Source organism: Euphorbia lathyris, chromosome 1 (genome assembly GCF_963576675.1).
Source record: "Euphorbia lathyris chromosome 1, ddEupLath1.1, whole genome shotgun sequence".
NCBI lineage: Eukaryota > Viridiplantae > Streptophyta > Magnoliopsida > Malpighiales > Euphorbiaceae > Euphorbia > Euphorbia lathyris.
In genome coordinates, this window is record NC_088910.1 from 133309177 (window position 1) to 133321420 (window position 12244).

Sequence of the window (12244 nt, forward strand, 5' to 3'; positions counted from 1 at the left end):
AACACTATATTGTTCTCCAACTCTATTGAATAACCTTCTTTAAATACTCACTTTCAAAAGTTCATAATTATTTGTGCATTTGATATTTTTTATTTAGTGCAATTAGACAAAAATAGTTGCAAATTTGGAATTTTTAAATGTTCAAGGGGAAGTTTAGGAAGGGATAACAAATGTATTCAACTTATTTGTTTTGTATGGGGTTTTGTGAGGACCCGATCTCCTCTAAAAAAATTCAGACTCCAGCCATTTCACAAATTTTATAAGGTTTATTAATACCTTTATTTTGGTAGTAATGTTATTTTTAACATCGCAAATAGTATAATTGAATGTATAATTTTAAAAAATCTAGTCCATTTCACATATTATTAATAGAAACCTCTGGTCAGTTATAAATCTCGTTATTTCTTTTTACTTATACATTATATCGTCACTTATCCATAACAAATAAAAAATATTTTTCAGGTAGCATAGTTCTTGTAAGGTTGCAATTGTGGCCGGGATTTTTTATTTATGTGGGAGTTTCGCCCCAACAAAATGGAGAATATCATTGACTTTCTCCATGGACTAGAGATCGAGAAATTAAATCCCTAGAAGCCTGGATAAGGTGGGGACGGGGACCTCTCTCCCACCCCAAGATGATCCTCATCTCCAACCCACTATGTTTGTCTGGGGATGCTTAATATTTATAGTTATGCTTAATATTTATAGTTATTATGTGTTTCGTGGTTGCTGCTACTGTTTGTCTCTTCATTCAACCAAGATGTTGTGTAGCTGCAATTAAATAGGTACATAGATAGATCGAGTTCTTACATTAGGAAAGCAAATGAAGCCCCCCTTTGACTGAATGGATTCCAGATCAAGTGGAGGGGCACAATGGATGGTGGAAACTGTATGTTTATGTGTGTAAGGTTGCAATTGCACTGTCCAATGTGCAACATGGATGTTGAACATGATTATCATCTATTTATTGTATGCCCTTATGCAGTATGTTTTTGCAGAACTCAAATTTGTGTTTCCTAAAAAGCCGGAAAAGAATCGGGCAATGATCTGAACTAGGACACGGAAGATTAATAACTGAAGCCTTAGGAACATCAATCATGCCAGTAACATTGACATAAACTTTATCAAGCCTAATAAAACCCGTATTCCTACGCCAAGTAAACGGATGCCCAGAGCAACTCAAATGAGATATTCCACACGCATCCACATCTGCTGCCGGTGGCAGATGCAGCGATTCAATTAGTAATTAATAAGTATTTATCTTTTTCTACTACAATTAGTGAGAGATTTTAGTTTTACTAAGGAAATAAAAATATTTTAATTGAGAGTAAAATTTAACAAAAAAATAAATATATTTTACTTATTAATTAGTAAGAGGGTTTGACATTGTTCAACCAAATAATTTTCGATGTGCTTCAGTTGATGATTTTTATTTAGAATGAGGATTCAAATTGTTATTATGCCATTTAAATAAACCGAGTTTCAGCACACCAAAACTTGGTTATAATATTTGAATTTAATCTCATTCCTGAATCCACCTGAAGTTGTTGCTCCATGAATCTTATCCACTTTTGGTTACATATAAATCTCTTGCTTCTTTCTTTAGTGATTGTGAGTTTATGTTAGTTAGAAAATCAGCTAACCACCATTTAGGTAGGGTTGTAATGACCCGAGCCGCTTATGAGGTTCTGTTTTATAAAACTTCTTGTATTCAGTTCGATTTGTAAATGAGTCTAGTTTGAGCACACCTAAACTAGGCTCGAAAGCTAGTTAGCAAACTCGATTACAATATTTATGAGCTTGATTAGATTATTTTTATAATACTAGTATTTCTATAAAGAGTGAAATGTAAAACAACATAGTTTTGTAGATTTTAAAACTATGTAATTTTATGTTAGAGAAATTTCAAATGGACTATAATTAATGAACGGTTTGCTAGTGAAGATCATGAACAAGCTCTCTAACGGTTCATGAACAGATCGAGCTCATCAATTTTCTAACAATTCGAAAGTGAGCAGGTCAAAACTTGAATCGGCTCGATTATAACCTTAAATTTAGATCCTCAATTAGCCAAGGATTATAATGGTGATTCGAAGTTGGTTTTTTTTTTCTCCTCAGTGTCTTTAATAAATTTTTGCCACTGTTGTTCTAAAAAAATGGTGATATTACCAAATGTTTGTTTGGTAGGGATGTTTGTTGTTGTTAATTAGTAGATATTAGTTGATTTTTCATTTTTGGGTTTATTAAGTTATTGATCTTTTATTTGGATATATTAAGGTCCTGATGATTTATTTCTGGTCTCATTAAGCCTTTTATGATCAAATTAGTTACTTATGAACATCTAATTCTGTTAAAAGTACGTTATTAATCTCATATATACTTGAAATTATTAAAGAAAATAATAATTTACAGTTTGGATTAAGATTGTTACACTTTTCCTACAGCCACATTACCCATACAAAACTGTTTTCAAACAGTGAAAAAATACAAATTTCGAATGCACGTGCAATGAATAACAGTCTGTTAACCGAATTTTATATTTAAAATTAATTTTTTTGGTCCTCAAGGGCTTAATGAGACCAAAAATAAATGACCAGGGGCTTAATGTATCCAAATAAAAGATCAAGAGCTTAACTTAATGAACAAAAAAAATTGAAAAATCAGGGATCTAATAATGCTTTTTACCTAAAAAATATATTAATAAGATATAAAATGTATTAATAAGATATAAAATGTTTTTAAATTCGATTCTCCACTCCGTTAAAATTTAGCCCTAATTGGTAGGTGATCTGTAAAATCCACTGTAAACCCTCATCGAGGTCTGTGGTTTGCCCTGACCTTTGAAGTGGGTAGACCTACCCTTACCTAAACTTTTTCCTACTAAAAAAAATGTTTTTAAATTTTAATAGAACATTTTATATCTTTTTAAAGTAAAATAGCAAAAATCCCGTTAGAAAAACAGACAACCAATAAGACATTAAGCGAAGCTTTAGATTCTCTTAGGTTTAATATATCTTCGGTCCCCTCAAGTTGGTATGAACATTTGAACTTTAAAATTAACCACTTCAATTTGTTTATTTGGAATAAATAACCTTTAAATAGATTAATTGATATAACCACTACCCACGTACTCCATTATCACCCTAGATATGTATACCCACGTTCAGCACGATCTTTTATCGATAACTCACAGGTAACTTCCTCCTTTATTCCTATAAATAGGTTAAAAGCTGAAAAGGCAGGGGTTGGCTTTTGGAGAGAGAAAAAAATACTATATTTTACGATATCTGACTTAAGCATCGGAGCGTTTGTGGGAAGACCGCTTCCCACACTGTAACAGCTTTAATCCTCAAGGAAGATCAACCTTCATGAGGGACGCTCAACCTTCATCTAGACGTTCAACCTTCCTCAAGGAAGATCAACCTTCATCCAGGGACGTTCAACCTTCATCTAGGAGGTTCGATCCTCAAGGAACGTCGGTTGTCATCATCCTGATTGGAAGGACCGCCTTCCTTCAGAAGTTCAACGATTGATCTCCCATCTTACAAATTTATTGTTTAGTTCTGGCTACAACAATTGGCGCCGTCTGTGGGAAAAGATCAAAAAGTCATTCATTCAACATTATCTACTTTTCGTAATAAAAAAGATGCCTCCCAAGAAATCTCAAGTTCCACCTTCTCAAGCATCCCATATCCCGGACGAACACGATGCACATCCAACCAACGAAGAAGAACGTGTTGAAAACGTTGAAGACCAGCATGGGCTGTCAAGAACAAATCCACCTACCGTTCCCTTGGCGAATTATGAAGAGTTGAAGAATTTTTTTTGAAGAAAACGATAATCAACCCCAAGAATTAATGCTTTTTGTCCAAGAAGAAATGTGAGACAAAGAGTTTCGGATCAACGAAAAACATCCTGAGGTCGAGTTACTACACGATGAAATCCTAGAACCACATGAAGGAGAAAAGCGTAAGGGAAACAACTTAAAGATCCATGAAGTTGTGGAAAGTTCTTGCAAAGAAAATTTGAAGGCACATGAGAAAGCCAGAGAAGAATCAATGTTCAACGCGAAAGAGACAGTAGACCTTAAGAAGATGATTGAAAAAGTGCTAGAACAAAACAAGTTAGTTCCGAGCAATGACGAACAAGCAGAAAGGAAAATTCCTTTTTCGGGAGAGATCATGAATATTCCTCTCCCTCAAAAATTCAAGATGCTCCAACTCGCCACTTATTCCGGAAAGGGTGATCCCTACGATCATATGCAGAGTTATGAAGCGGTAATGCTACTACACGGATGGGAAAATGCCATAATGTGTTGAGCTTTCTCCCTCACCTTATCGAATCATGCTCGTGTTTGGTTCAATAGCTTAAAGGAAAACTCCATCTCCAACTTTGATCAATTGAGAAGAGAATTCATAAAAGTATTCATCATCAACACCAGAAGGAAGAAGGATGTGACGATCTCCTCACAATAGAGCAAGATGAAAGAGAAAGTTTGAAAGATTATGTAGAAAGGTGTCACGTTGCAACTCTGGAGATTCAGGATCTCCAAGCTGGAATGGCAGTTGCAGGAATACTCTAGGGAACGAGATCGCGAGATCTCCAAAAATGGGGGCGAGGATGTGATGAAGAACATGGGGGCGAGGAAAAATCAAGATAGGAAAAGAAAGGAAATGGATGAGATTGGTGATGTAAAAAAGGGAAGAAGGAACTAAGCAAGACATGCTCCAAGGCCGAAATATGAGAATTTCGCACCTTTACTCCAACCACGTTCTAATATTTGGGCATCCAGGGGACGATGGGCAGAGTGACGTATGATTATTGTTGATTCCACAAGATTCATGGTCACTCAACTAATCGATGTAGGCAATTGATGAATGAAATAGAGTCATTGGTACGACAAGGTAAGCTTGAAAATTTTGTCTATAATGTGGAGAAGGGAAAAGCCACAAAACCCCAAAGAATAAAGGTATTGGGAAAACAGAGACAAGGATGGTTGAACATACGCCAAAGGAAAGGAAGATAAGAAAGATAAAGCTATAGCCCTTGATAATAAGCCGGCGTATCCAACAATAAATGTTATCTTTAGAGGGGAAACTTTACCGGTGAATCCTCTTCATCAAGGAAGGCTTATGTTAGACAAGCTTATGAAGTCAACAATATGATGAAAGCCCAAGAAGAAGAGTCCATAACCTTTACCCCGGCAGATAAAGGAAATGTAGTGATACCCTATGATGATGCAATGGTGGTTTCTACTACCATAATGAAGTTCCCAGTGGAAAGAATTCTCATTGACAGTGGGAGTTCAGTCAACCTCCTCTATTGGAATTGTTTCAAGAAGATGAATTTATCTCTGGATAGATTGAAGAAGGTGTCGGCCCCACTCTTTAGCTTCTCGAGGGAAGCTATCCAAGTGGCAGGGTCTATCCAATTACCAATCAAGTTGGGCGATGAGCCTTGTAATGTTACAAGGATGGTGAATTTTATGGTAGTAAAATCTATATCTCTAGCCTACAATGTGATACTAGGAAGACCATTAATTATTTGTAGGGGAGCCATGATATCATCGGGAGACTTATTGACGAAGTTTCCTGCACCAAGCGGTATAAGGCAAGTGAGAAGAGAGCGAAAGAAAGCTCGCAACTGCTACATTTTTTCCATTAAAGGAAAAGCATGGTGCAAGTGCAGAGACGATGGTGATTTCTGAAGAATTTGACAATAAGCCAAAACCAAAGCTAGTTGAAGAAGTTGAAGCGATACCGAAGACAGAAGATGATCCAGAAAAAATAACATATATTGGAAGTAAAATGGCAAAAGAAGTGAAGGGTGAAGTAATCACATGCCTTAAGAGGAACATGGACGTGTGTGCTTGGGTTCCTACAGTGATGCCTGGCATAAGCTTGAGGGTAGCTTCCCACCACTTGAATGTTGATCCAAGCATCAAGCCAATCAAGCAAAAGAAAAGAGGAATAGCTCCAGAGAGGCAAAAGGCTTTAGAAGAAGAAGTTGACAAGTTGCTTGAGGCAAACTTTATTCGAGAAGTTTATTACCCAGATTGGCTTGCAAACATTGCGATGGTGAAGAAACCCAACGGAAAGTGGAGAGTATGCATAGATTTCACTGATCTAAAGAAAGCTTGTCCGAAAGATTCATATTTGTTGCCCCAAACTGATAAGATGGTGGATGAAACATCTAGCTATAAGCTGTTGAGCTTTATCGACGCATACATGGGGTATCATCAAGTAAAGATGAACCCTCCCGATGAAGAGAAAACTGTACTTATCACTGAAAGAGGAACCTACCGCTACAAAGTTGTGCCTTGTGGGCTTAAAAATGCAAGAGCCACATACCCTATGATGGTTAACAAAGTCTTCAAATCTTTGTTGGATAATACCATAGAAACTTATGTAGATGACAAGATTATCAAAAGTAAGAAGGGTGAATCACATGCGAAAAAAGCTCGACAAAAGTGCTCGATGTATTGAAGACCCACGCTATAAAGCTAAATCCTAACGAATATACTTTCGAAATACAATCAGAAAATTTGTTAGGTTACATGAGAACTGAAAGGAAAATTGAGGCAAGTCTAGAGAAAATCCAAGCCATTTCAGAGATGAAGCCTCCTATGTCCATTAAAGAAGTTAAACGCCTAAGATTCACAAGACATGGAATGCAAATTACTTGAAGCTCAAAGCAATTGCATTGTACAATGCTCATTATGAATAAAAGAAGGTCAACCGTCATCGAGGAACCTTTGTCATCATTCTGGTTGGAAGGACCGCCTTCCTTCAGGAGTTCAATCCTCAAACAGGTTCGATCCTTAAGGAGGTTCGATCATCAAGAAGGTTCGATCATCAAGGAGGTTCAACCCTCAAGGGGGTTCAACCCTCAAGGAGGTTCAATCCTCAAGGAGGTTCAATCCTTAAAGAACTCGACCTTCGTCATCATTCTGGTTGGAAGGTACGCCTTCCTTCAGGAGTTCAATCCTCAAGAAGGTTCAGTCCTCAAGGAGGTTCCATCATCAAGAAGGTCCGATCCTCAATGAGGTTCAATCCTCAAGGAGGTTCAATCCTCAAAGAACTCGACCTTCATCATCATTCTGGTTGGAAGGTACGCCTTCCTTCAGGAGTTAAATCCTCAAGAAGGTTCGATCCTCAAGGAGGTTCCATCATCAAGGAGGTTCAACCCTCAAGGAGGTTCAATCCTTAAAGAACTCGACCTTCGTCATCATTCTGGTTGGAAGGTACGCCTTCCTTCAGGAGTTCAATCCTCAAGAAGGTTCGGTCCTCAAGGAGGTTCCATCATCAAGAAGGTTCGATCCTCAAGGAGGTTCAATCCTTAAAGAACTCGACCTTCGTCATCATTCTGGTTGGAAGGTACACCTTCCTTCAGGAGTTCAATCCTTAAGAAGGTTTGGTCCTCAATGAGGTTCCATCATCAAGAAGGTTCGATCCTCAAGGAGGTTCGATCCTCAAGGAGGTTCAATCCTCAAAGAACTCGACCTTCGTCATCATTCTGGTTGGAAGGTATGCCTTCCTTCAGGAATTCAATCCTTAAGAAGGTTCGATCCTCAAGGAGGTTCCATCATTAAGGAGGTTCCATCATCAAGGAGATTCGATCCTCAAGGAGGTTCAATCCTCAAAGAACTCGACCTTCATCATCATTCTGGTGGGAAGGTCCGCCTTCCTTCAGGAGTTCAATCCTCAAGAAGGTTCGATCCTCAAGAAGGTTCGATCATCAAGACGGCTCGATCGTCAAGAAGGTTCGATCCTCAAGGAGGTTCGACCCTCAAAGAACTCGACCTTTATCAAGGATGTTCAATCCTCGAGGAATGTCAACCGTCATAGAGGAACGTCAACCGTCCTCAAGGAGGTTCAATCCTCAAGGAACTCGAACTTCGTCCTCACTCTGATTGGAAGGCCCACCTTCCTTCAGGACTTCACTGATTGACCTCTCATCTTACCTTCTTTATGATACATACTCCTGAATTTTTATATATATATATAATATGGAGGAAAAGCTAACGCTTTCACCATTGTGTATGCAGTTGTCTCTATCAAAACCGTTAAGACATATGGGTGTAACAGACCATGGATGCACGCGGATCAAGGCTATTAAGACGCCTGGTGTAGAAAAAAGCATAAACGCTTTCACCATGGTGCACGCAGTTATCAAGGCTGTTAAGACGCCTGGTGTAGAAAAAAGCATAAACGCTTTCACCATGGTGCACGCACTTATCAAGGCTGTTAAGACATCCATTGTAGAAAAAAGTGAAACGCTTTCATCTTGGTGCACGCAGTTATCAAAACCGTTAAGAAATATGGGTGTAACAGACCATTAATGCACGCGGATGAAGGCTATTAAGATGCCTGGTGTAGAAAAAAGCATAAATGCTTTCACCACAATGCACACAGTTATCAAGGCTGTTAAGACACCCGATGTATGAAAAAAGCGAAACTCTTTCACCTTGGTGCACGCAGTTATCAAAACTGTTAAGACATGTGGGTGTAATAGACCATGAATGCATGCGGATCAAGGCTATTAAGATGCCTGGTGTAGAAAAAAGCATAAACGCTTTCACCACGATGCACAGAGTTATCAAGACTGTTAAGACGCCTGGTGTAGAAAAAAGCAAAACGCTTTCACCATAGTGCACGCAGTTATCAAGGTTGTTAAAACACATGGTGTAAAAAAAGCAAAGCGCTTTCACCATGGTGCACGCAATTATCAATGATGTTAAGACACATGGTGTAGAAAAAACCTAAATGCTTTCACCAAAGTGCACGCAGTTATTTCTATTAAAGCAATGTCAATAAAGTTCATTAAAATCACATTCAATTCAGATTGAATTTCAAGTGATTGGGGAGCAGGAATGATTGAATCCAGAAGAGTTCAGGTTCAAAATCAAATCAAAAGCATTTTTTTTTTCTGAGCTCCCTGCAAAAGAGGAATCTACCTCAAAGAGGAATTTACATCAAAGAGGAATCTACCTCAAAGAAGATTTTACCTTAAAGAGGAATCTACCTCAAAGAGGAATTTACATCAAAGAGGAATCTACATTCAATTCTGATTGAATTTCAAGTGATTGGGGAGGAGGAATGATTGAATCCGGAAGGGTTCAGGATCAAAATCAAATCAAAAGCATTTTTTACATTGAGCTTCCTGCAAAAAAGGAATCTACATCAGAGAGGAATCTACCTCAAAGAGGAATTTACCTCAGACAAAACAAGCTAACTGTAGAAGAAAAAGCTCAAAAAACAATTAAGATGAAAATCGGAAAAAAGCAGAAATCGTCAAAAAAGAAAAAAGAAAAAAAGCAGAAATCGTCAAAAAAGCGTTGAAGTCATAACCTGTTTAAGTCATTCACCAGGCTCAGGTATGAACTGTGGAGAATCTTTCGACAATTTAGACGTCAAAGGAACATTAAATTATTGCTCAACCAAGGATGGGCTATCGACGAAATCAGATGCGGATGTCATGTCTGTAAGGCCAGGGGCCGTAGTTGTTTTTTCCAATGAGGAGCAAAAACTCTTGCCTTCTTTTGCAGATGTTAAGGATGGAGTAATCTCCCAACCAATCGTGATACGACGGAAAGCTTTTAAAAAGTGACTAAGAGGATTTTTCGCATACTGAAGAATAAGAATCTCGGATGAATATCTATCTAAAAGTTTGGAATGCGATGGACGTGAGACGCCTCGCCTAATCCAACACCAGCTCCATGGAAGAGGAATGTTCCATGTCCTTGCAGGAGGAAAAATGACAATCCATCTATCTTCATACTTCTCGATGGGAAGAAGATCATCGATGAATAATCAATCCTCACACATATCGGTCCTCTGAAGAGAAAATCGCCCGGATTTGTCCTTGAGAGATCTAAGAAGTTAGAAAAGATGAAAAAGGTTGACGGTTGGAACTACTCCTTTTTTGTTACAAAGCGCGTAAAACGCCAGAAGCAATCTTCATCCTTGAGGATGAAGCTGAGACGGAGACAATTTGTTGCTCTTCAAAAATTCCATGAAGAAATAAGGTAAAGGAAAATGAACTCCCATTTCCAACAAGACCTCATGAATGGAAAACGTTTCTGAAGGCACAAAGGCAAAAGAAGTCTTCGAGTCTGAAGGGAGGCGGGCCTCCCAATCAGACAGAAACGAGAACGTTGTCTTGAAAGTACGAACATCATCTTGTGATAGACAAGTAGGAACACACAAGGCTAATACATCCAAGGAATGTGGCCCCAATGCTTCGAATATATGTCTTGATGTTTGCTTAGTACGAACCGTGATGAATATCTTCAGACAAAGTAAGCTAGCTGCAGGAGAAAAAGCTTAAAAGCAATTAGAAACGAAAAAACGTTAGATGTTCGAGTTTCGTTCGAAGTCGCAGAAAGCATTGAGGATAGTTTTTATTCAAAACGAAAAAACGATAGAGGCTCGAGTTTCATTCGAAAGCGTTAAGGATCGTTTTTATTCAAAACGAAAAAACATTAGAGGTTCGAGTTGCATTCAAAATCGCAGAAAGCGTTGAGGATCGTTTTTATTCAAAATGAAAAAACGGTAGAGGCTCGAGTTTCGTTCGAAAGCGTTGAGGATCATTTTTATTCAAAACGAAAAACCCTTAGAGGTTCGGTTTCTGTTTTAATCGCAAGAAGCATGAAGGATCAATTTTATCAAAAATGAGAAAGCGTTAGAGTCGAGTGTCACTGGAAAAAATCGAGGATCATTTTTGACGAAAAAGCGGTTGAGGATCATTTTTAATTGAAACGAAAAAGTGGTTGAGGATCGTTTTTACGAAAAAGTGGTTGAGGATCGTTTTTTACGAAAAAGCGGTTGATGATTGTTTTTAAATGAAACGAAAAAGTGGTTGATGATCGTTTTTAATCGAAACGAAAAAGCGGTTTAGGATCATTTTTTAATTGAAACAAAAAAGCGGTTGAGGATCGTTTTTAATTGAAATGAAAAAGCGGTTGAGGATCGTTTTTTATGAAAAAGTGATTGAGGATCATTTTTAATTGAAATGAAAAAGCGGTTGAGGATCGTGTTTTAATTCAAACGAAAAAATAGTAGAGGCTCATTTTTTCATTCGAAAGCGTCGAGAGTCATTTTTTTAAGCGTTTGCAGATTCTGTTGTTTTTTAAAAATAATAATAAAAAAAACGTATAAGTCCGATTTTATTCAAAAGCGCAAAAATCGTTTGCGGATTCAGGGTAATCAAGCCAAGCTGTATCCCGTAAAAACGCAATAACGGGAGAGAAACCCGATTTTTCTATCTCATCGGGAGAGAACCCGATTCTCCTTCACTCCTGTTTCTAATTCCGTTTTCTCTTCGTGTACAAAATTGATAATCCTAACAGGAAGATTCGTGCTGCCATTTTTTAAATCATTCATCGAGCGGATAAGGATATTTGTTCTTCTCACTCTTATTTTGGAAAATCATCCAAAAATAACAGTGGGGAGCAATTGATGTAAACACTATCCACGTACTCCATTATCACCCTAGATATGTATACCCACATTCAGCACGATCTTTTACCGATAGCTCACAGGTAACTTCCTCCTTTATTCCTATAAATAGGTTGAAAGCTGAAAAGGCAGGGGTTGGCTTTTGGAGAGAGAAAAGAATACTATATTTTACGATATCTGACTTAAGCATCGGAGCGTTTGTGGGAAGACCGCTTCCCACACTGTAACAGGTTTAATCCTCAAGGAAGATCAACCTTTATGAGGGACGCTCAACCTTCATCTAGACGTTCAACCTTCCTCAAGCAAGATCAACCTTCATCCAGGAGGTTCGATCCTCAAGGAATGTCGGTTGTCATCATCCTGATTGGAAGGACCGCCTTCCTTCAGAAGTTCAACGATTGATCTCCCATCTTACAAATTTATTGTTTAGTTCTGGCTACAACATTAATATTTGTGATTTTGAGAGTCTTTTTGCTCTTTTATTAATATAGGAAAAAATATAATTAAGCCTATGAACTTTATATGTTTTAAGAATCAAACCTTGTAGTGAAACTCTTACCATAGTGGTTGAGAGCTTACCTATGACTAGAGAGGTCATGGGTTCAAATCACATCCGGGTGGGGTGGAGATTTTTCTATATTGAGCCATTGATTGTTGATTTTGTTATGGATCTGGCCCTTATTAAACTTTTCCGTCGAGTTTGGGAAATGAAAAAATCGATTTGGCGATTCTAATACTGAAAATTGCAAAATAGGAGAGGAGAAGATCGAGTTTGGAAGAACCTA